Raw genomic sequence first — 27,591 nt, forward strand, 5'->3', positions numbered from 1 at the left:
ATGGATGGAAAACAATGTTCTATATATTAGGAACGCCAAAAACAACAGGAATAGCTATCATAATTTCAAGTAGATTTCAAGCCAAAACTAATCAAAAGAGATAAATGAAGGTAACTACATATTGGATAAGGGAACAGTGTAACAAAGAGATAACAATTATAAATATATAACTATATACTTAACACTATCATACCAGATTTCATTAAACACTAATCGACATAAAAAAAAAAAACAGACAAACACATCATAATGGGGGACCATAATATTCTACTATGACAAATAGATTGGCTAGATGAAAAATTCGACAAAGAAATGTCACAGCTGAATTATACCTCTTAAAAAAATCCCTGAGCAAATGCAAAACAATAGAAATTGTCCCAAGTATATTATCAAATAACAATTCAATGAAACTAGAAATCAATAACAATGAAATCACAAAAGCTATGAAAATTAGGGAAATTAAACTATACTCCCTTGAAGAATCAATGAGTCACAGGAGAAATCATGGAACAATTAAGACAATTTCTAGAATCAAATGAGCACAATATACTGGAATCTATTAGACACAATGAACACAGTCCTAAGAGGGAGGGTTAAAGTTATATATGCCTACATCAGAAAAACAGAGTAAGCACAAATAACCTAATGATCAGGGTAACAGAAAATCAAGAACAATCTATATTCAAAGACAGTATAAGGAATGACATTGTATACACCAGCAGAAATTTATGAAACAGACCAAAAAAAAAAATCAACAAATTAATTGGATTTTTGAAAGAATAAGCAAATTGGACAAAGTCCTAGCCAATCTTACAAAAAAAGGTGATCCAATTAAATTCTGTTAGAAATAAAAAAGACTAGTGATTCCACTGAAATCCAGATCATTTTTAACTGTTTTGAGAACCTGACCTATACTTTAAGAAAACAGAGAGTTCAGAAGAAATGGTTAGATTTCTAGATACATATGAACTAAAAGATAAAGCAAAAGGACATAAAAATCCTAACTAATCAAAATCATCAGTAAATCGAAGTAATTTTTAAAACTAGACTAAGAAACCCCCAGGTCTCAAGAATCTCAATAATTTTAGAGAAGATCTAATGTTAATACTCTTCAAATGCTTTAATGAAATCAAAAGGGAAGGAGTACAGGTACTACCAAAGTCAATCCTGGAAACTACCATTACCCATAAAAAGGCACAATCAAAAAGAGAACAACAGGCCAACCTCTTTAATGCACAAAGATGTAAAAAGGTTCACTATGATATTGACAAAAAGAATGCAACAAATCATCAAAAAGATCATATACCACAACCCAGTAGGATGCACTCAAGGGATGCAGAGATGGTTCAACATATACAACTCAATAAATGTCATACAACAAATAAACAGAAGAGCTGAGACCAAAATCACATGATCATTTCAACAGAGGGAGAAAAAGTCTTTGACAAAATCCAGCATCTAGTCATCATAAAAACCTGAAGAAAATAAGTCCAGATGAACCTTATCTCAATCTGATAAAAGTCATTTATGGCAAATAAACAGCCAATATCATACTAAATGAGGAGAAGCTGAAAGTTTTCCCTTTAAAATCCGGAATAAGGGAAGACATTCACTCTTATGGTTTGTGTCTAGATGTCTCCCCAAAGCCTCTTGCACTTTTAGATGGAATGGTTGTGCTGTGTGGTGCAGTGTGGTGCGGTGCAGTGTGGTACGGTGTGGTGCTTTCCCAAAGGCACCTGAATCTAGAGTTGGTGACTGATTCATAGGGTAGTGCTGGGATTAAGGGTGAGTGATTGCTCGATCCATCCACTGAGTGGATTGGCACTGCCCTAATCCTAGACCTCTGGAAAGATAAAAGGGGCAAAAAGAAGCTTGTCTCTCCTAAAAAAAAAAAAAAAGATGTTTTGCTACTTTTGCTATCTTTCACCATCATGAGCTAACTGTTGCCCCTCTGCCATATGCCTCCCTGCTTTAGAGTTAGTTGAAAATGGATTGAAACATAACAAACTGTGAGCTAAATAAACCTTTAACCTTTGGTGTCAGGTATTTTGTCTCAGCAAGGAGAGAAAAGTAAGTAAGACATCCACTGTCACCACCCCTGTTTAACGGAGTAGTCAAAACATTAGCCACAGCAATCAGACAAGAGAAAGAAATAAAAAGGATCTGGCTAAGAAAAGAAGTTAAATTGTCACTATTTGCAGATAACATAACTCCTCTGCATAGAAAACCCAAACCATTCTACCAAAAAGGCTCCTAGAGGGCCAGGGATTTAGCTCAGCAGCATAAGCACCTGCCCTGCAAGTGCAAGGTTGCAAGTTTGATCCCCAGTATGAAAAAAACAAAAGGTTCCGATTCGTAGAATTAATAACCAACTTCAACAGCATAGTAGGATACAAGGTCAAACTTGAAAATGATAGTTCCTCTACATCAATGATAAACTCACTGCAAGAGAAATTAAGAAAATAATACCTTTCCCAATAGCATCAATAAAAATGAAATAGGCTCCCAATCAAGGAAATGACAGTGAAAACTACAGTACTCTGAAGAAGATCAACAAGGACATCAGAAAACTGAAAGATATCTACTATTACCAGATAGGCAGAACCAAAATACTCAAAATGGCAACACTTTCAAATTGACACAGAGATAATTTTAATGTAATTCCAATCACATCAATATTATTTGTCATAGAACTAGGTTTTAAAAACTTCTAAAATGCATCTAGAACAAGAAGAGACCTACAATAGCAAAAGCAAGGCTGGACAACAACAAAGCCAAAGGCATCACAATTCTAGACTTCAAATTATACTACGAAGCTAGAGTGAGTCAAAACCATAGTAATGGTAAAAATAAACAAACAAACCCGACCTAAAGATCAATGGAACAGAACAGAAGCAACAGAAACAGCTATAGGCAAAACCATTTGCCTGATTTTGGTCAAACTTTCACAGAGGAAAGACAGCATTCCTCCAAAAAAATCTGTTAACTTGACTATCTAGCCACATGTATCACTCAACATGTACTATAATCTAAAGTAAAAAAGAATCAAAGATGTATATATTAAAACAGAAACAATTTGATGGAAAAAAATAGATAAAACTTTTCAAGACAGACATAGGCAAGGACTTTCTGAAACCAAATTGCACAAAAAATAATAGGAATCAACAAACAGAATCTTTTTTTTTTTTTGTCTTTTTCTTTTTTATCAGTACCAGGGATCAAACTCATGACCACACACTTGCAAAGCAGGCGCTTACCCCGCTGAGCTAAATCCCCAGCCCCAACAAGCAGCATCTTGTTCAAATTAAAGCGCTTCTAAGAACAGAAACAACCAACAGAATGAAGAGACAACCAACAGACAAGGAAAGATTTCTGCCAGGTGTTCCTCAAATAAAGGTTTAAAATCTAAAAACTATATAGAACTTTAAAAAATTACATTCCCAAAATTAAAAGACTCAATCAAAAACTGGGCAACAGAAATGACCAGAGATTTCTTAGAAGTATAAATGGCCAATAAAATGAAAAGATGTTCAATATTGCTGGTCATTTGAGAAATGCAAATTAAAACACTTGGATTCCATCTTATACCAGAAAAAAATTGCTATTCTGAAGATATCAAATAGTAACAAGGCTGGCTAAACTGAGGAGGAGTTTGGGGGCCTTCTTTGTTTTGGTGGGAGTACAAACTGGTACAACCACTATAGAAATCCATTTGGATATTCCTCAAAATACTAAAATCAAAAATTCCATTTGAGTGAAGTATTCCTTTTCTAAATATCTTCCTCATAGAGTTAAGGGTATCACTTCACAGTGATACATTCATATTCATGTTTATAGCAGCACAATTCGTAACAACTAAATCTTGGAAGTAGCCCATATGTCCACCAATACATGAATGAAAAAAGAAAATGTTATTTATACACAATTGAATACTATTTTACCATAGAGAAGCACTTTTTGAGTCATTTGTAGGAAAATGAATACTTATTGAAACATTTATTTCACTTTATACGAGGACATATATGAAACTTAAATATTACATTGTTTCTTTATATGAGAAACATAATATAAATAAAAGAGATAATAAGCTGAGCATGGTGATGCATGCCTGTAATCTAGCACATGGGAGGCTGAGGTAGGAGGACTGTCATGAGTTTGAAGCCAGCCTGGGTTACACAATGAATTCAAGGCCAGCCTAAACTTTAACATGTGGAACAGAAAGATGGAGAGAGATTAAAGAAATGAGAAAAACAGCCAGCAGGGAATCATGATGTGGTATGTGCATGCACCAAGTCCCTATAAGGAATATGACATTATGTACTACTAACATGTAGCAAAACACACAAAAAAGTATATATATGAAAAAGGATTCAAGAGATTGAGGAAAGGAGAAGGAGAAGAGGGGTGGGGATAAAAAAAGAAAATATATTTTGTATATGTATCATCTCTTCCACAATGACACCAACATTTTGAATTTCAATGTGCTTATGTTCTAGGTTGGATAAATACATATCTGAAGGTTTTGATAACTACTTAAGGTAATCTAATCTCCTACACTGGAATAAGAATAATGTCATTTAACAGTAACAAGATTAATGAAAACTGACACTATTATAAAATCTTTTTCCTATAAAAATAAGTTTTATAGTAATTCCATCCCACAAATTCACTTGCATTTACATAAACTTTTACAACTCTTGAGGTGGTAGTAGTGCTGCTGCTGTTCCTGGGTACTGCACATGCTAGGAAAGTACTCAACAACTGAGCTACATCTCTAGAGCCAAAAATGCCTTCTTAAAAATGGGGAATGTAAGTTGTAAGTAGGCAGTATTTTAAAAGTCTTAGATTCACACCTAAAAATATCAAGTAAAGGATTAAAATGACCTCTTGTTTTCAATAAAATGGTAAGACAATTTAACTTGCATTAATTTCTAAGATATTACTAACTAAAAATTTACTATTCAAAAATAGTAATTGAATACAAGTGGTCAAAATAGTAAATGCACTGATATAATCTATTGTTTCCATCTTTGATAAACAGATAAATTGCCTTCTCAACCAATATGGTTTATTTAATAATGCATGTACCCTTCTGGCCTATAGGTATTATTCCTTAGACAATTTTCTTTCTTGTTTTATTGGTACCGGGGGTTGAACTCACGACTGCGCACTTGCGAGGCAGGCACTTAGGCCACTGAGCTAAATCCCCAGCCCCGACAATTTTCTATTGAGTTATTGACAGAATAGCCTTAGCACCAAAAACCAAATGAAAATACATCTATATTCTTTATGACTGAAATTTCATATTCAACATGTCAACTAAAGTATTTGATATATTTATTTATATTATCTTCATTTCAAAATTAATTTTACTAAGTATTCGATAGAAGACTCTGTGTAACACAAAAATTATGAGCCCACCAAGCAGAACACACACACAAGCAGTTTGGTTACATATTTTCAAGATATCAATGAATATTGAAAAACAAAATAATTCTATAATGTTATCTATATGTCATGAACAGAGACTATGAAACAATTTTCATGAAAATCATTAATAGAAAAATAAATTTCAAGAAATAATAATTCCACAGTGTTATCTTATTTTGGTGTGAAATATAATAGTCGTAATCTGAAGTTGAAATGGCTGGATTATATTATTTGTCTATCTTTAATAAATATTATCTCTAATATCTCTAAAGTGACTGTACCAATTTAAATGGTTTTAAGACAAAATATCTATTTCTTAGTCTCCTCTTTAGTTCTTAATGACTTAGATACTTTAATTTTTTCCACACTGAATAGTATGAAATGGAGTCTCATAGTGTTTTGAACTGGCAATTCCCTGACTACAAATGAAGACATTTTCATCCATTGTATCAGGGTTCTCCAGAGCACACATCCAAAAGGAGAGAAAAAAGAGAAAAAGAGACAGAGACAGGTAGAGACAGAGATAGAGACAGAGAGACCTAATGAGAGACTTACACAGAACTGTCTCATATAATTACAGAACGTCAAGTCCAATCTGCAGGGCTGTTTGTTGGGTTGGTGATCTAGGGACAGGCAGTGTTCCATCTGAAGACAATGTTCCATTTGAGAGCAGACACTGCAAATGATGTCAAAGTAGGCTGCTGCAGATTTTTTTTTTTTTTTTTTTTTTTTTTTTTTGTGCAGGAGAGTTCAGTTTTTTGTTCAGTCCAGACCTTCAATTGATTGTATGAGGCGCACTTACATTATGTTGGGCAATATATAATCTGTACAGCTTTAGGCAATCAGTAGATGAGTCTAAACAGAACACCTCAAAAACATACTCAGAATAATGTTTCACAAATATACAGCATCCTATAGCACATTTTAAGTTAGCACAAAGAATTATCACATCTACCTACTGACCATTTGAGTCTCCTTTTCTGCGAGGTTATCTATTTGTATCCACTGACTAATTTTCAAACAGGCTTTAACTTAATGATACAGAGGATTTTTTAAAAAAAATTGTGAACATACAATTTTTTATTTAATTAGTACATATTTGCAGTACATAATGATTACATGCTTCATGGGGAATTGGTGCATGTATATAACATCTTAATTCTTTTTACCTGTTCCCTCATGGACATTAAATAATTTTAATAGAGCACTAAAAAATCAAAAGTAAAATGTATACAGAATTATAATTCATGAACATTTTATAAATTTCCCATGCTATGATAAATTAAATTCCAAGATGCCATCTGATAAAAACTTATTTAAAGACAAACACATTTTACCTTTGAAGACCTGGTGTAAGAACAATATGTTCCTGAATAAAACACATTATGGTGATAATTATTTAATAAGTATAATGATACTACGTTATCATTTGCTTTGGTGCTAAGAATTACTAATTATGAAAATTTTATTAAATGCTTACTAATTGCTAGACTGTGTTCTTTGTATGTCTTATCCCATTTAATCTTCTCAGCAATCTTACTAAACAGGGATCATTTTTACCTCCATTTTACATAGATGAAAATGAAGTTTAGCAGATTAAACATCTCATCCCAATGTCACAAAATAAATGGCTTAAAAATTAATTCACTCTTTAGAATATCATGGTTATTTTTGTTTTGTTGGGAGGAGTTCATTATTGTTTTTGAGACAGGTCCTTGCTATGTAGCTCAGGCCTTAAATTCTCTTATGTTGCACAGGCTGGTCTCAAACTCTCAGCAATACTTTTTTCTCAGCCTCCAAAGTGCTAGAATTACAGATTTGTGCCACCATATCTGGCTACAAATACATACCAAGACATCATGAGTCACTTCTCATTAAGTACAATGAAATTAAGAATGGAATTATCTGAGAATAAAAAGATAAGGACAGGAACAATGTTCTTCCTGTTTTGACACAATCTTTTGGAAGGTAAAACATAGAAAATACAGAGACCATATAATCAAAGACAAAATGTTATAATAAAAGAATGTTACATGAAAGAGCTCTAAGAAGTCAAAGAATAACTATACGGAACTACAAAGACTACATGGGCAAAGGGAACATCTAATAAAGGCTCTGAAGAAAGTAACATTTTGAAAGGCACAGGTGACCAGAGATACTTGATTGGGGGTCAACTGAAAAAAGACTTTCTGGGTTTTGTTTTGTTTGGTGCTGGTGCTCAGACGTCCATTTGCTAAGCAGGAACTTACATCCCTGAGCTAAACCCCCAGCCCCAACAATTCATACTCTTTTTGTTTTTGTTTTGGTACCAGGAATTGAACTCATGACCTCACATTTGCCAAGCAGGCACTTATGCCACTGAGCTAAACCCCCAGTACCTGATAAAAGATTTTTTTTAAAGGAGCAAAATGGTCATGAAAACAGTAAATGCTTAAGTTTGCAACAGAGAAATCTGTAATGAGAAAAAAGTAACCTGCAAACAGGCATAAAGTACTATATGTTATGAAACAAAAATTATTAACAATAAAGTTTTACATTTAAATACCACTTTGCAGGTTATAAAAACTTTTACATATGCTATACATTCTCAAAAGCAATGATATTGTCCCCAAAGATACAAAAATTGGTTCCTGGAGTTACAGTAAGGAATTTTAGATAACACAATGGCTTATGGCCCCCAAACAGGCCACAGTAAAGAAATCTGTAATATATCTGTAGTATTAAAATTTCATAAGAGTGGCAGATGAATTGAGGGAAATTTTTTTTTCCAGGGGAACAATTTTTTTTAAAAAAGGGGGTTCAGAAAGACAAACATTACACCTCATTTGACCATCCTAAACATCTATTGGAAATGTGAGTAAAATAGCTCACTGTTTTGGAAAAACTCAATAGAAATATGATGGAAAATATGGGCAAGGCTGGGTCACCTACGTCCTTCAAGGCCAAGAAAAAACTCTTAGTTTATATCTGAATGGTATGAAAAGAGCATAACATGATATGATCTACTCCTTAGATCACACATGAGGAAACTATTAAGCATTTTATAACTTATACTCAAGATGGCCTTCAGAAAAGAGACCTTCCTTAAAACACTAAGAACAAAAGTATGTGTTAGTCCTTGAAACAATGTCAGTTATGGTATATCAGAAAGAGCAATAACAGAAATCTAAAAAAGTTCAATAAAAAACCAAAAGGTATACTCAAAGAAGAAAAACAAAGACACACAAAAGAGATCTAGCCAGACAAAAGTGGTCAAGACACTTGCGCTATTTTTGGAGAAATAAATACACCTACCTAAAAATAAGTAAAAAAGCATACAATGTAATAAATGCAATACTAAATGTAATTTAACTTTATGTTTATAAACAAGAAATTTTAAAACTGTTTAATATTTAAATATGTATGGTCTGTTTAGAACCCTACTATGGTTTCAATGTTTGTGTCCACTCCAAACTTCATGTTGAAATTCAGTGTCCACTGAAATAGTATTAAGAGGAGGAATGTTTTAAAGCTGATTGGATCATAGAAACTCTGTCCCTATTAATATGATCAGTGCCTTATAAAAGGCCTGGAAGGAAATAGCTAGGCTCTATGAGTACTTCAGTCCTTCAGTCATGTGAGGGCACACAGACAATTCCTTCCAAGGACCATGTAAAAAGTAGAGATTTTGCCATAATCAAAGATTGAACTTGCCAGCATCTTGAACTTGGATCTCCTAGGCTTCTAGCTTTGAAAAACAAAGCTCTGTTCTTTTTAAATTTCCCAGCTTGTGGTATTTTGTTACAGCAGCACACAGATAACAAGACAATGTCTTACACAAAATTTTACAATTATACATACATACATATATAATGTGTGTGTATTTTGCTTGTTTACAATTATACATACATACATATATATGTGTGTGTAATTTGCTTGTTTTTGTTGTTTTTCCATTCCTCTTTCATCTTCCTATCTAGGCATTTGGGCAAATACAGGAAAAGGCACAGAAAACAAACTTGTTTATGCCATATACATACATACATATATATATATATATATATATATATATATATATATATATGCAGCAAAAACTAAAAAAATGACATAAGTAACAGAGAGCTTGCCCAAAAAAGTTCACATCATTAATTTATAAGTCTTTCAGTCTCCAACTTTTGGACATTTCTCTCTGTCTCTCTCCCTGCCTTCCTTTTTACTCTCCGTAATTAAAGGTACCATCATTTGGATTACTTTTGAACCCTACTGATGAGACCTCAAATTATTTCTTTCTCATTCCCTTCAAACTCAATAAAAATCACTGCATTTATACTGATCTTTAAAATAATAAATCTGATTATATTACTCTCCCTATTAAAAATCCTTACCATTCAACAGTTGAAACTTTTAAGACAATCTATTTGTATGGGTCCCCTCACTATGTATAAACTACATACTATCTATAAACTACAACAGAGTTCATTCCAGCCTCAGAGACTTTACACAAACTTTTCCTCTAGCCTGTAACACCACCATCCTATTTTGCTTAAAGAAAGAAATGTTAAGTTTTACTTCTTTTTTTACAGTCTTTTTTAACACTAACTGTCACTCCTTTAGATTACTTCTTTAGGTTACAAGACTTCTAGCAGGCTTTAGCTTTTCATCACTATATTTATCAGAAGTACATAGATGAGAGTAAGAAAGTACGAAAAGGGGCGGGAGAAGTACAGGGACAAGATGGGTTAAGGAAAGTATGAATTTCATTAACTAAATTCAAAAAGTATCAGTTTCATTAATTGAATTCAAAACTTTGTTTCCTGAGTACCAACAGCTACTGAGCATATCAACTCATGGGGAGGGAAAAAGAAAAGGAGGATGAATATGTAAAGGAACTGGGGAAAACAACCCAAATTCTGTTTAAAAGGAACAAAGGCAAAGTAAATCTTTAAGACTGATTTTTTGATTGATTAAAAACATAACTCGCCCTAAAACCTTTTTGACTCAGAAACTGCTGGTGACAAGACAGGATTAAATTTATTAACAGATGCAGTATAGAAAAGATTTTGACAAGTCAATAAGTATTTAGTGCTTAACAGGCTTCTCAGCTACATAAGCGAATTACAAAACAAAAAGTTTAGTCAGCTCTTTACAATCCTAGATTCTGGTTTCTAGTTCTAGATTTTGGTTTCTTGTAGTATCATGCACATGTCGTTATACTTTTGTTTCTAGAATAATTTACAAATTCATAATCCTAGGGAATATGATTGTCTGTTTCTATTCAATACATGTATACTTTCATTTCACTTAAATTTAAACCTTCAAAAAACAGTCCTTCTAAAACCCAATGTGATTCTCTTTTTAACCTTACATAATCAAAATCAACACAGTATTTTTTGAAATCTATGATGAGGTTCTCTGCTGCAATGGCAAGCGGAGGATGGGACAGTAGAAATATAAACCAAGTATAAAGTATTTGTAAGTATAAAAAAATAGGTCAAGAAACTAAAATAATAATTAAGTACCCTATCCTAGAATTAGTACAACTATCTACAATTAGATAACTTACATTTACAAACTTTTCAGAAAACAAAATCATTGTTTCTAATACAGATGAAAGAGTAATCTAATCACAGGTCTAAAAGCCTTGAACTGTTCAAGCATCTGTATTCTCTTCATTAATGGAAAGCCAATCAAAAATATTAAAAGATGCATCTCTGGTCAGCAAGTATTCTGCTACCTAAATCTTATTAAATCTATATGTTAGTGGATAAAAACTTTAAATTAGAAAATAAAATCTGACTTATATTCAAATTAACATCTTTTTACCCTTTCCTTTCTACAAGACCTGCAAAATCAGTAAAACAAACTATCACTTCATTATCTTCCCACAAGATACTGGATTTTCTCTAACACTTCAGAATGCTTCTGAGACAGCATATCTGAAATAACACCTCTGCTTCTATATAGCATTTAGCAAAATAAAGAAAATGCAGAAAGAAAGAAGAATGACAATGTTGGTGTTAAAAGTGTGAGAATCCAAAATTCATGAAAATTCAAACCATTTTAGCTATTTTTCCACATAGACACCTGACAAGATGTAAGTAACTATTTCCCTTTAAAGAAATTACTACACTGTAAGACCATTCATTCAGTGTTAACTGATGGCAATCATTCATTAATAGTAGGAGAAATCATCTTGTTTAAATTAAAGATACAACTAAAACCATGCATAAAAATTCAAGGACCCAAGTAATTCAAAGTTATTCTTTCAGTGATGTTTCTTCAAGAAAAAGTGAGTAATCAAATATAGTCTTGCAGAAGATTATTTCTACTTTTTTTTTAACCTAAATGGCTTGCCTTTCAAACAAACAAACAAACAAACAATGTTTTTAACGTACTCACCTACTCAGTATCAAATTTCCCTCATTATGGTAATAATATAAAGCTTAAACATTCTTCAGTGCTATTACTAGAATAAAGACAGAATTGACTCACTTGTCTACTGCTTTTGTTTTTTGGTACTGGGGATGAACTCACAACCACTGGCCAAGCAGGCACTTACTCTGCTGAGCTGCTGAGCTAAATCCTTGACCTCCCCTACTTCTTTTTTAATAATGCCTAGAACATGTACATAATAACCTACATGCAAAAACATTCAGGATTTTCAGGGTTGTATGAAAAATTAAATACAGAAAGAAGGAAATACGCATACTTCTAATCAAATTCATTCACAAAAATACCACTTATTGGATATATTCATATATTCATTACTGTCAAGAGTGTTGAGGTTATATAAACATTAAGAAGGCAGGAATCATGTGCACTTGATATGTTTTTATGGTCTCACCAAAGCTTGGTGTCTATTAAATCCCAGCTGAAAGGTATCTGACAATTTAATTGCTGAAAAATTCAATGTTCACTTGAATGTGAAATCTTATGGCTTGTACCTTATGATTTCAACAGTGCCATGTGCTCAGTGATAGTTTCAGGCTTGCCAGTGTTTCCATTATAAAACTTGGTTTTCAAGAGGTTTCTATCTTAGCCTATAAAAATAGATTCCGGTCTGTAACTTGGCATACAAAGTACTGGTATCAGCCCAAGTGAACTTTTTTTTTGTTCCAAAGATTAAAATAAAAATCTGTTTAGTAGTTTTAAGTCAAGAGTATAAAAAGAAAAGTGGAGGGGAGAAATAGTGTTTTTAACACACACACACACACACACACACACACACACACACACACACACACACCTGAAACTAATGCTTCAGATCTCACTACAATTTCATGCTAAATTTTCAGATGATTAACATGAAATAAAACAAGAAGATGGTTTGTGTAAAGGAAAAAACAAGAGTTTAAATTAAAAATGTAACAACATTTTACCCTGCTATTTTTTATTTTTGGTCTTTTTCATTTTTATCGGTACTAGGGGTCGAACTCACAACCGCCTGCTTGCAAGGGCAGGTACTTATGCTGCTGAGCTAAATCCTCAGCCCCCAACAGCATTTTACTTAAAAGTCATATTTTTAAACCACGTAAGTAGTATCTCAATAATTCCCACATTTAAGACCTGTCCATATAACCAGTAATAGTAAACGAAAATTATTTCAAAGATGTACTTTTCAACATATGTAAAGATTAATTTTTACATATAGATTTACTTCTAAGTAAATTTACTAAGTATAGATTTACTTCAGAGAAGTAATCTTTCACATATAGTACCTTTTGTTGAAAGCCATTAGCAGAAGTTTTATGTTGTTTTTCTAGCATAATATAGATATATCCTTTAAAAATATAATGCTATAATACTGTAGGATCTTTTAAAATAACACATTTTGCAACAATTTTCTATCTTAAAAGCACATAAATTTGTATAAGCTGCACAGAAGAAAATCTGGAAGTAACTGTCAAAATTATGAGTATATACAAGCTGCCAGTCCTCCACACCCATGAGTTTTGCAATTGTAGATTTCACCAACCATGGATAGCACTTACACTGAAGTAGGTATTACAAGTAATCTGGAGATGCTTTAAAGTATAAATGAGGATATGTGTAAGTTAAATGCAAATGCTACACCATTTAGAAAAAACTTGGAGGATACACAGATTTTAGTATATGCAGAAAGTACATGAACCAGTTTCATAAGGATACTAAGGGACAACTGTAATTTTTAAAAATTAGTTTCTCATACAATAAAATGCATACAAAATAAAACTCACCATTGTATCTATGTAAGTATATATTCAATGGCACTGAACAATTATGTTTTGAAACCATCACCACCAGCCATCTCTATAACAGCTTTCATATTGTAAAACTAAAATTCTCTTTTTTCCAATCACCATTCTAATTTGTCTATGATTTTGACTACTGTAAGTTCTTCATAGAAATGAAACTATATAGTATTTTTCTTTTTGTGAATGGCTTATTTGACTTAGCATAATAACTCCAGGTTAATCTGTGCTACATCATGTGTCAGAATTCCCTTCCTTTTAAAGGCTAAATAATGTTCCACTGTATATATATAATTTATTATTTATTATTCATCTATCAATGGATAGATACTTGGTTTGCTTTAAAATTTCAATGAATGTTTCCATGAACGTGGGTACACAAATTATTTCTACCAGATCCTGTTTTCTATTCTTTTGGCCATATACCCAGGATTGGAATTATTGCTTTTTATGATTTGAATATGGTTTAGTGCTACCAAAAACTCAGGTTGAAATTTGATTGCCATTGTAACAGTGTTGGGTGGCAAGTGTAACAGAGGTATCTGAATCATGAGTAGATTAACATCTTCTCTTCAAACTGGGTTCTTGCCCTCTCAGGTCTAAATTAATTCTATCTCTTCCACCATCCTCTGTAAGCCAGGTGAAATAACAGTGGCTTTTATCAAATGTAGTCACTTTTAGACTGTGCAGCATCCAGAATAAGCAAATCAAACTTTTTTAATAATGTACCCAGCCGCAGATGTTCTACAACAACAGAAAATGTCTAAAACTCTGTATGAGATAGAAACACCATTTTAATTTTTTTGAGGAAACACCATATTGCTTCCCACTGTGGAAATACTATTTTGCACCAACAGTGCATAAAAGTTCCAACTTTTCCACGTCACTGTCAATGATTATTACTGCCTTTTGTCATAATGGTAATAATAGGTGTGAAGTGGTATCTCTGTATAATAATGATTTGTATTTCCCTAATGATTACTGATGAACATCTCTTTATGTGCTTATTGCTACTTGTATATTTTCTTTGTAGAAAATTGCGACTTCTCTATATACTACACATGAGTATAACTTACTAGATATTTTAGTTTTAAATATTTCCTTCATTCTTGGACTGTATTTTACTGTCTCTAATTTCTTTTGATGGCCAAAATTCAAGCCAATTTATGTTTTTGGTTGCTCCCTGTGCCTCTGTTAATATATGCAAGAAATTATTGCACACATGATGATGTGAAGCTTTTGTCTTCTGCTTTCTTATAGCAATTTATAGCATTGTTGTATATTTAGGATTTTGATGCATTTTGAGTTAATTTTCGTATGTAATATTAGGTAAAGGTTCACCTTTATTTGCATTTGAATATCCAGTTTTTATGAGCATGCCTCATAAGAAAATATTCTCCATTCCCCATTAAATGCGTCTGATATCCTTGTCAAAAATCATTATTTACATGTAAGGGTTTCTAGGCTAATTACTAGGCTCAGGGTCTCCATGTCTGTCATTATGCTAGAAACCATACTGTTTTGATCACTGTAGCTTTGTAGTAAGTTTTGAAATTTTAAAATATGTGAGTTTTCCAGCTGTCTTTTGTAAAAATTAGTTAGCAATTTGGAGATCCCTTAAGATTCCATATGAACTGTAGAGCAACTTTTCTATTTCTACAAAAACATCACTGAGATTTTTTAAAGGGCTTGCATTCAACATACAAATTTCCTTAGGCAATATTAACATTTTATAAAGTTTTCCATGAATATGAGATGTATCCACTGCATTTATTTATGTTTTCTTTAATTCCTTTCACCAATGATTTATGGTTTCCATTATGAAAGTTTTTCTCTTCCTTAGTGAATTCTTTTTTACTTACAAGTTTGTTTGTTTGTTTAAAGAGCTGGGGATCAACACAAGCACTTGTATATACTAAACTATCCTATCATTCAGCTGAGCTATAAGCCCATGCTGCTGGAATCTGTATATTGAAATAAGATTTCTCTATGTTGTCAGGCCAGCCTCAAAATCCTACACTCAAGAAAATTTCCTGCTTCAGCCTCCTGAGTAGCTGGGACTACCGACATGATGTGTGATCTCACTGTAAACAGAATAGTTTTTTTTTTTTTTTTTTTTGGACCAGCGATCAAATTCATGACCTGATGTTTGCCAGGCAGGCATTTATGCCACTGAGCTAAATCCCTGGCCCACAGAATAGTTTCCTCTTTCAACTGTTCTTTGCTAGTGTTGGAAAAGCAAGTGATTTTTGTGCTGATATGTATACCACTGGTACAGTGATTTCACTTTCTAGGTCTAAAAGATTTTGAGGGAATCTTTAGGATTATTTTTATATCAAATCAAATCATCCACAGAGATCATTTCAGTTGTATGTATTTCAACTTGTATACCTTTTATTTCCTTTGCTTGCCTAACTGTTTTGGTTAAAGCTTCCAGTATTATGATGAATAGAAGTGGTGAAAGCAAGCATCCTTATTCTTAGAGGAAAAATGTTCAGTCTTTCACCATTGAGTATGATGTTTGCTGTGCATTTTTATATGTAGATTCTATTATGTTGAAGTATTTTTATTCTAAGCTTGTTCACAGTTTTTCTGTATCAGTTCAGATTATCATGCATTTTTCCTTCATTATATTAATATGGAACATTACTCTAATTGATATTCATATGAAAATTAACCTTATATTCCCACAATAAATTTCAATTAGTCATAATGTATAAGCCTGTTAATATGCTGACTTAAGGATTTTCACCAATGTTCATAGATGCACACACGAACATATTTAAATTATGTATTTGCACTAGAATATTTCTTAATAAATTTTTTATAATAGCAAAACTTAGTGAACCAACTTAAGTTTCCATCAACTAGAGATAGGTTAAATAAATTTTTAAACTGCCACACTACAAAATTGAAAGGATTTTGCCCTGGATGGGAAGCTGCAGTGGTGGGAGGCAAAAACACCTTTCTGCCTATCTTGAGGTCACCTTTCCTGCCCCTAGGCAATTTACCTGTGGTGCAAAACAAAGTCCAATGGACTTCCTGTGCATCAGTAATGCCCCTTAGGCATCACTCCAAACCTATATTAGATGTATGCCCCCACACCACGTGTTGGACAGAGAGAATGCCAGACTCAAGAGGTCATGGAGTCTCTCTCATTCTTAAAATAAAGGACACTTTTATTTCATATTTCTTATCTTTTTAGCTGCACTGAAAATTCTATCAAAAATTACTATATAGCTATTAAAAAGTTAAAACAGATAAAAGATTCATGTACTGATACAGAAATATTCCCAGTTTATAAATAATATGTGAAAACAGCAAGGTACTATTTTACCATTTAGAGACAGGGGAAAGATTTGTACATGCCTTTATGTACATAAAACTTTCAAGAATGATCCATAATAAATAACATAGATTGATGATTTCTCATAAACATAATGCAATAATTTGTGGTAGCATTCCTGATGGTAGCATTATCAGTATCAATTTGCAGAAAAAGAAAAACTATTGATAAAAGCAATAATTAGGATGAAATCTCAAAGGCACTAAGCTTCTTCAAGGTACCATACTGTGGCATTTCATTTCCATAATGTTCTTTTTTTTTTTTTTTTTTTTTTGGTAACGGGGATCAAACTCAGGATCTCATGCCTGCCAGGCAGGGACTTATGCTGCTAAGCTAAATCCCTGGTCCTCCAACATTCTTAGAGACAGAACTAAAGTGAAGCACAGATAAGCAGTTTTCAGGGGCTAGGAATGGGAACAAGCTGGGCCCAAAAAGGGATAGAGTTAGAGAATATGCATGATGATGGAACTGTTCTCTATGCTCCTTGTAATAGTTACAAGAATTTATGCAAATGATAAAATTTCTAGAATAGGGTTGAAGATTTAGCATAGCGGCACAAGTGCCTATCTGGCAAGCATAAGGTCATGAGTTCAATCCCTAGTACTCCCCCAAAAGAATAATAATAATAAGATAACATAAAACTTCTAGAATCGAATGTACAAAAGCCGATTTTACTATAAATCCCATTTAAAGACAAAAAAATCTCAGTATCAATGCTCACTTCAGGAGTACATATACTATAATATGAATGATACAGAGATGATTAAAATGGCCCACTGCAAGGATGTAACATGCAAATTTGCGGTGTGCAATTTTTTACAATGGATTAGTACTCTGCCGTTAGAGTCATTTCTAAGAAAATAGATGCATTTAAATATAACATGGCTTCCCTAATATGAGAAACTCAAAATACAAAGAAGAAAATAAGAGATAATAGAAAACTGCAACATAGATCTTTTGCAAACAGGAGAGAAACAAAAAGATTACGAGAAGAAGGTTGTGGGGGTAGGGGATAGAAAACAATGAGAAAAAAAAACTAGGGTATATATATAATATACATATTATATATGTATACCAATTCCACAAAATGTACCAGGAATGTAATCATTATGTACTGCAAACATGTTCTGATAAAAAAAATTGAAAAAAGAAATCCCAGTATCAAATGTTACAAAGAAAACAGTATTAAAAAGGAAAACACCACATCTATACACATAATTCTATAATTACTTGATGCTCTAAACTTAGATGCTGTTCCTATACTTAGTTCTGAAGTTACCAAACATTGGTATACACATCAGAATCTCCAAGAACTCTTATTCAGAAGGACTTTAGGAATTAACTTTGAACTTACGTTAAGTGCAGCAACCAAGTTGCTATCCTGAACTTTCTCCCAGGTAATGCCGAGCCATTAGTCCCAGAACACTCTTAGAACAACTGTTCTAGAGAAATAACTTACTTCTACAAAACTTTCCACAAAAGTCCACCAACTACAGCAATATAAATTTAATTATTTTCAATAATATTTAGATAATTATGGCTTTTCAAAACTAGTGAAGTGTGGATACTGCAGGGTCAAAAGGAGGATTTACATTATTCCAACATTGTGAAATAGGAGGAGAGATAAAGTTAAACTGTGCTTTTCAAATATAGCCTCTTATCTCCCATTCCTGCCACTAGATGGAAACCAATACAATGATTAGTTACCAAATTGTCAATACAAATTGAAAGATAATAAATTTAGGTTAAAATTATCATAACATTCATTATGAAGGCACAAATAACCATGGGTCCCCACGCTAACATGAACTATAGAATGACAGCATTTATTTTTAATTGTGTCTAGCTCTTGACCTATAAACTATACCAATTTCAGACAAAGCTTTTATAGTTTTCCCTGTTAAATTTGAACATCTTAAGTCCTAACTCCTAGTAGCTCAGAGTGTGATTTTATTGGAAGATAAGACCTTCATAGAGGTAATATGGTTAGAATAGTGTCGATACGGGTAAGACAAAATTCAAAATGAATTATTTCCTTATAAAATTTATGAATTTGGACATATACAGAGGGAAGACACTATAGAAATACAAGGAAACACAACATTTACAAACAGAGTCCTTCACAGACCATAAGAAGGATCAATACTGTGATACCATGATCTCAGATTTCTTGCCTCTAGAACTCTGGCACTCAGTTTGTGGTACTAAGTTAAAAGAATTCTAGCAAACCAATAAAGGACACATTGTGTCATACTCTGAGAAAACAAAAATACAAAGTGTTTGCCTTCAGGAAGCCCATCGTCCTACTGCTCTTAATTAAGAAAGTGAAAACATTCATTAGTCAATAAAGTTTTAGTAGCTTTTCAAAGTTAGTCACCAATAAAAGAGCCTCCAATACTAAATTCCATTTCATTTTTATTGCCACTGTCTCATGATGATCCTCCTTCAGCAGTCTCTAGAGTGCTGGGATTACAGGTGTGCACCAGCACACCTAGTACTAATAGTTATTCTTGATCTGTTAGTGTTGCATAAAACATCCTATATTGCATAAAACATCCTATCCTTGATCTGTTAGTGTTGCATAAAACAATAATCCCATAATGGAAATACTATTTTTCTTTTGTTTTTTTTTTTTTGGTACTGGGGATCGAACTCACCATCTTGCACTTGCCAGGCAGGTGCTTACTCCACTGAGCTAAATCCCTGGCCCTGGAAATAGTATTTAAAGATTACAAATTTATAAATAATCTACTCATAGGACCTTATATTTTATACAACTTCATTTTATATTGCACATTGGGTTTACAAGCAAGCATAGCCTCAATGACAAGTAAAATTCATTTTTCAAATTTCTGTCATTTTATTATCTAAGTTCTCAACTACCGAATTAACATTTTTATTGATATAGTTACCCATTTGTTTTATGTTTTAAAAAACAGCACTCAATTGCTAGGAACAATAATTGTTGAATTAATTCTTTTATTCTTTAGGATTAACGCTCTGCACTTCTCATCCTTTTCCCTTTCCTCTCTTCAGGGTCCCTGATTATTCAACCAAGATACTGGTATTCCTCTATTACATTACAAGTAAGTAAGTTTTACACCTTTAAATATCATTAAAGAATATTTCTGGTCACTCTATAAATAGTATTCTAGTGTCATTATTTGTTAGGTCCCAGATAGAACATCTCTTATTAATTCTACAATTAAATGATTCAGCAACCAGCCACACTATCTTTGCCATTTTACAGTTCCAATCAGTAGCAGATCTAGGTGTAATCAACAGCAGCAGGGGGCTTTAGGAAGCAAAACAAAACAAACACAGTAGGAATCTTTACTAGAATATAGTAATTGATACAAGGGAACATTATGAGCTATTTTAATCCAAGTCAGCCTAAAATCTTAAGAGTATGATTTTATAATCAGAAATGAAATAAGGATAACTTTTAAATATCTGAAAATACAATAAATTTCAAACAGTAAGGTTAAAATGAAAAGATTCTGTTTTCAAAATGAACCTCTTAGTCTCAGATGGGTCATTACTTCTGTTTGGGTTATTTAGCACCCATTTAGCTGACAAATTAAAGGCCTTCTTAACTCCTAATGCTACCATACCTAACCATTTTCATCCTTACATACTTATAAAAATTAAAGCATCTTGGAGAATAACTGGCAATGCTCTTACTCCTAAGAAACATTTAAAATTTCACCAGCAACATCAGGATAGTCTTAAAATGTAATTTAGCAAAATGTTCCCATTACTTTCATTTTCCTATTTTTGACTCCTCAGCCTAGGATGTATTTTGGTAGTTAAGCATTATGTCTCAAAAATATGCAGGGAGCATAGTGATTTATTTACAATTGTAGTATGATGTAATGATTACAAATTTTAACTACTCACACACACACAAATCACAAATGGAAATGTTACCATAGTAACAACCTGATCACTCTGCACAGGAAGATAGCGGATATGATATGATGTAATTTTATAGCTGTTTATTGTAATGTGGGCAATGAGATCTACAAAACAACAATTCTGTTTTCTCATTCTGCTCACAGGAACAAGATGTGAGGAATACAAGTGCAAGTTTATAATCTTGTCAATTTTTTCTTTTAGTTTTTAAAAAGCTTACAACATAAAATAAAAATTAAATTGGCTAATACTTAAAATATCTAGTTATAGAACTTCATACCTAACATATTGCAACCTAAGAGTGTTAGATTTTCATACAGCACTAAAAAACAAATGTACCTAATGGCAGTTGTAACTACGTACCTCTGAAACACTTCCAAACTTTCTTCCAATAGTCTACAGTGCTTAAAAACACAGAAAGTGGGAGGGAAAACGTGGGGAGGGAAACAGAGGGGAGAGAAGAGATGGACTGAGGAGGGTGCTCATCTTTTACAAGATAACATATGCTAATAAAATTATCTGTTTTCTGTAAATCAGTATGTTCAATATGCACTTTTGAGAATGTTGAGACTTTTTGTAGCTACTACAGAAGAAATGTATCAAATAGAAACATGACAGAGAAAAAAACAGAATGTCATTAATTTGTCCTTCCATTTAACAAACTCATATCATGCTAAAGTTTGAAATATATGAACAACTTACCCTGAAAAATCATGGCATTCATTTAAACTGATATAATACACACACACACACACACACACACACATACACACACACACAGAGTAAGCTACAAAAATACACAATTGAAATAATCATTTGGGGCCAAGCATTTAGCTCAGTGGTATAAGCGCCTGCTGGCGAGTGCAAGGTCATGAGTTCGATCCCTGGTACCAAAATAAATAAACAAAAACAAAATAAAATAAAATAATCACTTTCTCAACTCATTGAAATAATTTCCTTAAGAAAATCTAACAAGACTCTCAAAATATTTTAATTATTCTATTGAAAATTATGTTAAAAAATAATAAATTTATTAACTTTGGTTCCTAAATTTAAAACATTTCTATAAGTGATATTTTTTCATTATTACCAAATGGCAACTTCTTCTACACATCTGATTTGTGCTACTATAGAAGAGGTAGGCATTCTGGTTTTATGACTGGTCATCATGTGATGGATATGATGATCAGTCATAAAACATTTAAAAGTAAAGAATTTAAAACTAGTCCTTGAGGGCCTGGAATGGTGGTTCATGCTTGTAATACCAATACTTGGGAGAATGAGGCAGGAGGATCACCAAGAGTTTGAGACCAGCTTGGGCTGCACAGTGAATCCTGGCCAGCGTAAATTGCATAGCAAGACCTAGCCTCAAAAACAAAAAAAAACAAAAACAAAAACTATTCCTTGATGAGTTTGACTTTTCCCTACAATATATACATACAAGTAAAAATAGATACATAAACAGCTGACTGATAAGAAAAACAAACTTATAGTATATTTTTATCACAAGTTATTCTTCCAAAACCACAATATAACCATTCAACAAATCCTAAACAGGTTGCAACTTTCATTCACTCAGTTTTAGATATTTTTAAAGTGAACAATTTTCTATTTTTTTACAATATTAAAAATACAAATAATTCTACTTTCCAACTTCTACTCATTTTTCCCAAGCTTCCTATGAAATAATCTTATGTGAAGGACAATGACTTCAAGGGTATCATAGAGTAGTATTTCATTTTCATGGGCAAATGACACATTATTCTTTAATCTCTCAAATCACTGAGTTTGTTCCATTCCATGTGCTTCGGAATTATCTAAAAAAAATCAGGAAAATTTTCATACTAAATATATTTGAGAGGTAAGATTTGCTACTGAAACTGGACTATTTAAAAATATGAATTGTGGGGCTGGGGATTTAGCTCAGCGGCATAAGCACCTGCCTTGCAAGCAGGCAGTCATGAGTTCCATCCCCGGTACTGCTAAAAAGGAAAAAGACCAAAAAAAAAAAAAAAGAAGTAAGGAAAAAAAAATGAATTGCCTCATTATTTTGCTAATTGCTATATGTGTATGTTTACTTTAAGATTCTGATCCCACTGGCTATTAGGTTCGTAATTCACTCCAACATAATGTGAAACTACTAAAAAAAAAAACAGCAACATTTATCTAAACTGAAGCATCTATAAAAGCAACACAGAATTTATTAAATATTAAAGTTAAAAATGCAACTGTAGCATATAAAGTTTTTTTCAAATATAGAAATTGTCCTCGCTATCCTTATCCGATTAGGATAAGAAGCACTTTAATCTGTAATGCGTATATCATGGCCACAAACAAGTCTGTGATAAAATAAAATGTCATAAAGCAATTACAAAATTTTAAATTCAGTATAAATTATGCACATAATAAGGCATTCCATTCACCATGATTCACACAACAGTGTTTTGCCACAGAGATAGGGCACTTACCTATCTGTGGACTTCACCAAGTACTACAAACACATAAAGTTTATTTTTGAATAAAGTAAGCTATCATCTTTTGGACTTTTACAACATTGCCTGCAAGATGTGACTATAAATTTGAACATTGTTCATATGAAACTCACAGTCCCCAATTATATCCTCCCACATCTATAATTCCAATAATTATTGGGAAAACTATTAAAATTACCTAAAAGAACTTCCAAACACAAATGAGGATTAAGTAGAAAGAAAAGAGTAAAGTACTGTTACATATGTGTATAACTGCACAAACACACATACACTTTTTTTTCTCAGAGAAAAAGAGAGACACCAAGAGAAAGGGGAAACAGAAGAGACAGATAGACACACAGAGACAAAAGAGACACAGGGAAAAGGAGACAGGGAGAGGGAAAAAGGAGGAGAGGGAGGGGGAGAGAAAGAGGAAGGAGGGGAGAAAAGGAGAGAAGGATGGAGGATGAGATTTCCTCCCATGGCTACACCATTGCTTTGCAGACAACAAGCTAATTTGGGTTCCTATCATGCATCTGATCGGTCATACAGCAATACAAAACAGAAATAAGTAAAGACGACCATCTGCTTGTTAGCTGAAACTATAAAAGTATATCTTTTTAATAAACAATAAAATTAGTTTGACAGGGCAGAGACCACCTGAATAGAAAATCAAATATTTCATGTTATTTAAGGTGTATGTCTGCTGGCTATTAAAATACTCCTCTTTAATTTATTACAGCAACACACACTATACTCATGTCATCCTCATTTTCTAAATCAATAATCAGCACAGCATGCTTCATTAACAGTGACCAATCACGGATGAGCTGGGGATCTCATTTTACAACATGAGCATTCCTAAGACATAAACCATCTGCTACTTGTAGTAACAGAAAAATCAAATTAATCCATTCTTATCATGCATTCAGATTTTAAAGCAATTAAAGATGCTCTTAGTGTAATCGCAGCCACAGAAGTAGTTCTATAATGAGGGAAGCAAACTCTTCACTGAACTTTCTGTCATTCTCAATACATTTGAAAACTTTACAAGCTTTCTGCACTCCAGTGGGCCATTGTTCTCTGAACACAGATGTTGAAAACAACAAGCAATTTTTATTAAACATTTAATCTTTGCACATTTGAAGGAGTTTAAACACTGAACAGTGATCAAAACATAAAACATAAACACCAAAAATAACTGCGTATTAAAATGAAACATAATGTCTAGTTTAAAATTACAATAAGAAAAAATATAGAGGTGTGGTTTTTCTGATTTCTTAAACTCCTGCCCTTACCTCTTTTATTTTCACCACATATGGTATATGTTGATAACACCTTTAACATCTGCAGCACCTGAGCAATGGCATAAGAAGCTTTGTGTTTTTATGTAACTTTTTTCCCAGTCCCAGAGTATCTCTAATGTGAAAACCATTAAAACAACCAAAATTTGAGAACAAAGACCATCAATCTTTATAAATAATTAACACAAAATCCTATAATTTTAGGAGGAAAAGATAGATATTAGTAATCACGGAAATACCAAAGAAGCAAGTCTCTTAAAGCAAACAACATGGCTGTGCAAAGCTCCTTCCTAGTCCTAAGTTTCAAAATTGCAATCCAAGAATTTTGGAACTTTTCAAAGAATTATCAAAATAATATAGTATTCCTAATAAAATCAAATTGTACATACTGTCCTCCATAAATCAAACTATAATCAAAGATAAATAGGTGTTTAAGAGCTACACAAGGTTAAAGCTGAAGGGAAGAGCATCCTCAGAGACAGCAGAAAGCAAAAAGGTAAATAATGAAAGAAGACATTAATTTCAAGAGTACTTATTAAAAACTTAACACATGCCTGGCACTATTCTAGGACCTATGGTACAGAACTTAAGTCACAAAATCCTGAACAAATGAAGCTTAAATGCAAGTGGCAGACACAGACAATTAACAAATAAAAACACAGAAAGTGATGCAAATATATATGATGAAAAATTTTAAAGTAGATAGGATAGGAAGAGACTAAGACTACTTTAGATTGGGTATTTAGGTATCTGATGAGAGGACATTAACCTGTTAATTGAATAACCTGTCAATGGGAGCATAGAAGGAGTTTATTCAATAAAAAGAAACCACTCGTACAGACACTCAACAGCTGAAAGGAGTTTCAAGACAACTTTAAAATCATTCATCTGGAGAAATTGATATACTAATATTTAACATGAATTTTTTAAATTTATTGGCATTTTTGTTTGTTATTCATGTTCCAGCCCAAAATCCTGACTAGAAGACAAAAAATACACTTTTGTATTACACAAACTCTGTGAAAAATTAAAAAATACATAATAGGTATTACTCTTTACTGGATTAATAGATTGAGTACAAATATAACCTTGGACCACCATATCTGAGGAAAAAAGACAGATGGATAATAAAGAGAAATGGTGTCATGTATCCCTGCTACCATTTAAGGAAGTTTTCACAAAAGTAACTGTAAAGAGGTTATCAATCATATAAAGAAGTTCCTAATCAAAGCCAAATGAACTAGCATTGTTACAGCTTGTTTATAGATGTCCCCTGCAAAGTCTCAAGCCATCACAGGTGGGGCTTTTCAGAAGTGGCTGCATTTAGCACATGTGAAGCTGGGATCAAGGATGCACTGCTAGGATTAAGGGTGTGAGTGCTACCTAGCTGAGGGGTAGATAGCCTGAAAAAGATTTAAGGAACAGAAAGACACTTGCCACTTAGTGCCACAAGTGCTTCTCACTTGCTTCCCTCTGTCTGCCTGCTCAGCAATGTCACTCCACCATGCCACCCGACTTGAAGCTGGCCAACTATAGACTGAAACCTCCACAAACTGTGAGCTACAATAAACCTTTCCTCCATTAACTTTGAGTGTAGTGTATTTTGTCTCAGCAACAAAGAAAATAAGACACATTCTCATCTTTTAATATGTCCTTTGTAAAACTCAAATGAGATTCCATTTTCCACTTAAAAGGAAAACTTCCTGGAAAAATACAAAAGTTAGCAATACACTAGATAAATGTATTGCAAAAGACTAGGCATGAGGATGGCAAGGCTAGGAAAGATATTTATGGTGAGAGCAGAAAATGGTACATCTCCAAGGACTTAAATTCAGTGACATTTGACAAAGCTATAAATGTTTTCTCTTGATCCAGAAAATCAAACCAAAAGCAATATTCTAACTTAGAAGTCATCTGGAAACGAAATTTGACTTCACTAATATGAAGCTATTTGTAATCTTTATTGAGACAATAGTGTGAATAATTATACGTCTTCCATTAGAAACAATAACTTGCATGTTTACCCATGTGTCCACATTTATCACATTTCTAAACACTGCAAAATTGTGACTTCTAAAATCTATTTCCCCTACAGATTTCACATAAAGGACTGAGGACTTATATATTAAAATACAGAGGATCTAATATTTATAGAAACATAATGCTGAAAACAAAGTGTTCACCCAAAAAGGAACTGCTTGAATCAATTACAATCAACTGTTCTTACGTTCCTTTAAACTTTATCATTATCTGTTTCCTAAACACTTAACCTACTATCTGTGTAATATCATCTGTTTATATGGCACACCATTTTAACAGGCAATTTTCAGTTTATCAGATTTTAAAGAAAAAGATACAAAGATATGTGTCACATGATTCCTACTCTACCAAAAGCATAGTACATTTGGTGAGAAAAGTCCATGAAATAAACCTAAGATTTCAACAATGGCAAGGGTTTAGCCAGTAAAAATAACCTCAAAACAAAACCTGCTATACATCAATCCATCCTTTTACACGTTACACACACAGAAACATCTTTTGAAAAAAATGATAAATAACTCACACAGGAATAATATGAGTTCCTTAGCTAATGCAATCAATAGCTATCCTGTAACTAACAGCGTGAAGCTATTATACACCTTTAAAGGAAACAGAAAAGGCAAAAGAAAACATTGCTTTGGGTAGAACTTTTTATGTAGGAGAATTAGTCTGACCATATTCAGGTTTAGCAGAAGCACAGAGACACATGATACCAGGGACACGTTCTAAAAAACCAATATAGTAAGTTAGATAACCCTTCTCTTGCAAATCCAAAAACAGTTACACTCTTCTTTTCAACTATTTAACATTTATACCATGTTTTCTAATAGAAATTGATAGTGAACATATTAAATTGAATGATGTGAAATTATTGA

General features: G+C 32.8%; 1 protein-coding gene and 1 non-coding gene across 8 annotated transcripts in view; one reads left to right on the forward strand and one right to left on the reverse strand.

Annotated features, from left to right (window-relative positions):
• The window catches only part of Tbc1d5 (TBC1 domain family member 5), a 615,865-nt gene that overhangs the window by 408,623 nt on the left and 179,651 nt on the right, over positions 1 to 27,591 (reverse strand). The window lies entirely within an intron of this gene.
• LOC111754633 (U6 spliceosomal RNA) lies at positions 17,700 to 17,805 on the forward strand. Its single transcript, XR_002789315.1, has one exon. It is a non-coding gene; the product is annotated as a U6 spliceosomal RNA (small nuclear RNA).

Source organism: Cavia porcellus, unplaced genomic scaffold (assembly GCF_034190915.1).
Source record: "Cavia porcellus strain 051 isolate PalLab524CR breed Dunkin Hartley unplaced genomic scaffold, mCavPor4.1 scaffold_10, whole genome shotgun sequence".
In the NCBI taxonomy this organism is placed as follows: domain Eukaryota; kingdom Metazoa; phylum Chordata; class Mammalia; order Rodentia; family Caviidae; genus Cavia; species Cavia porcellus.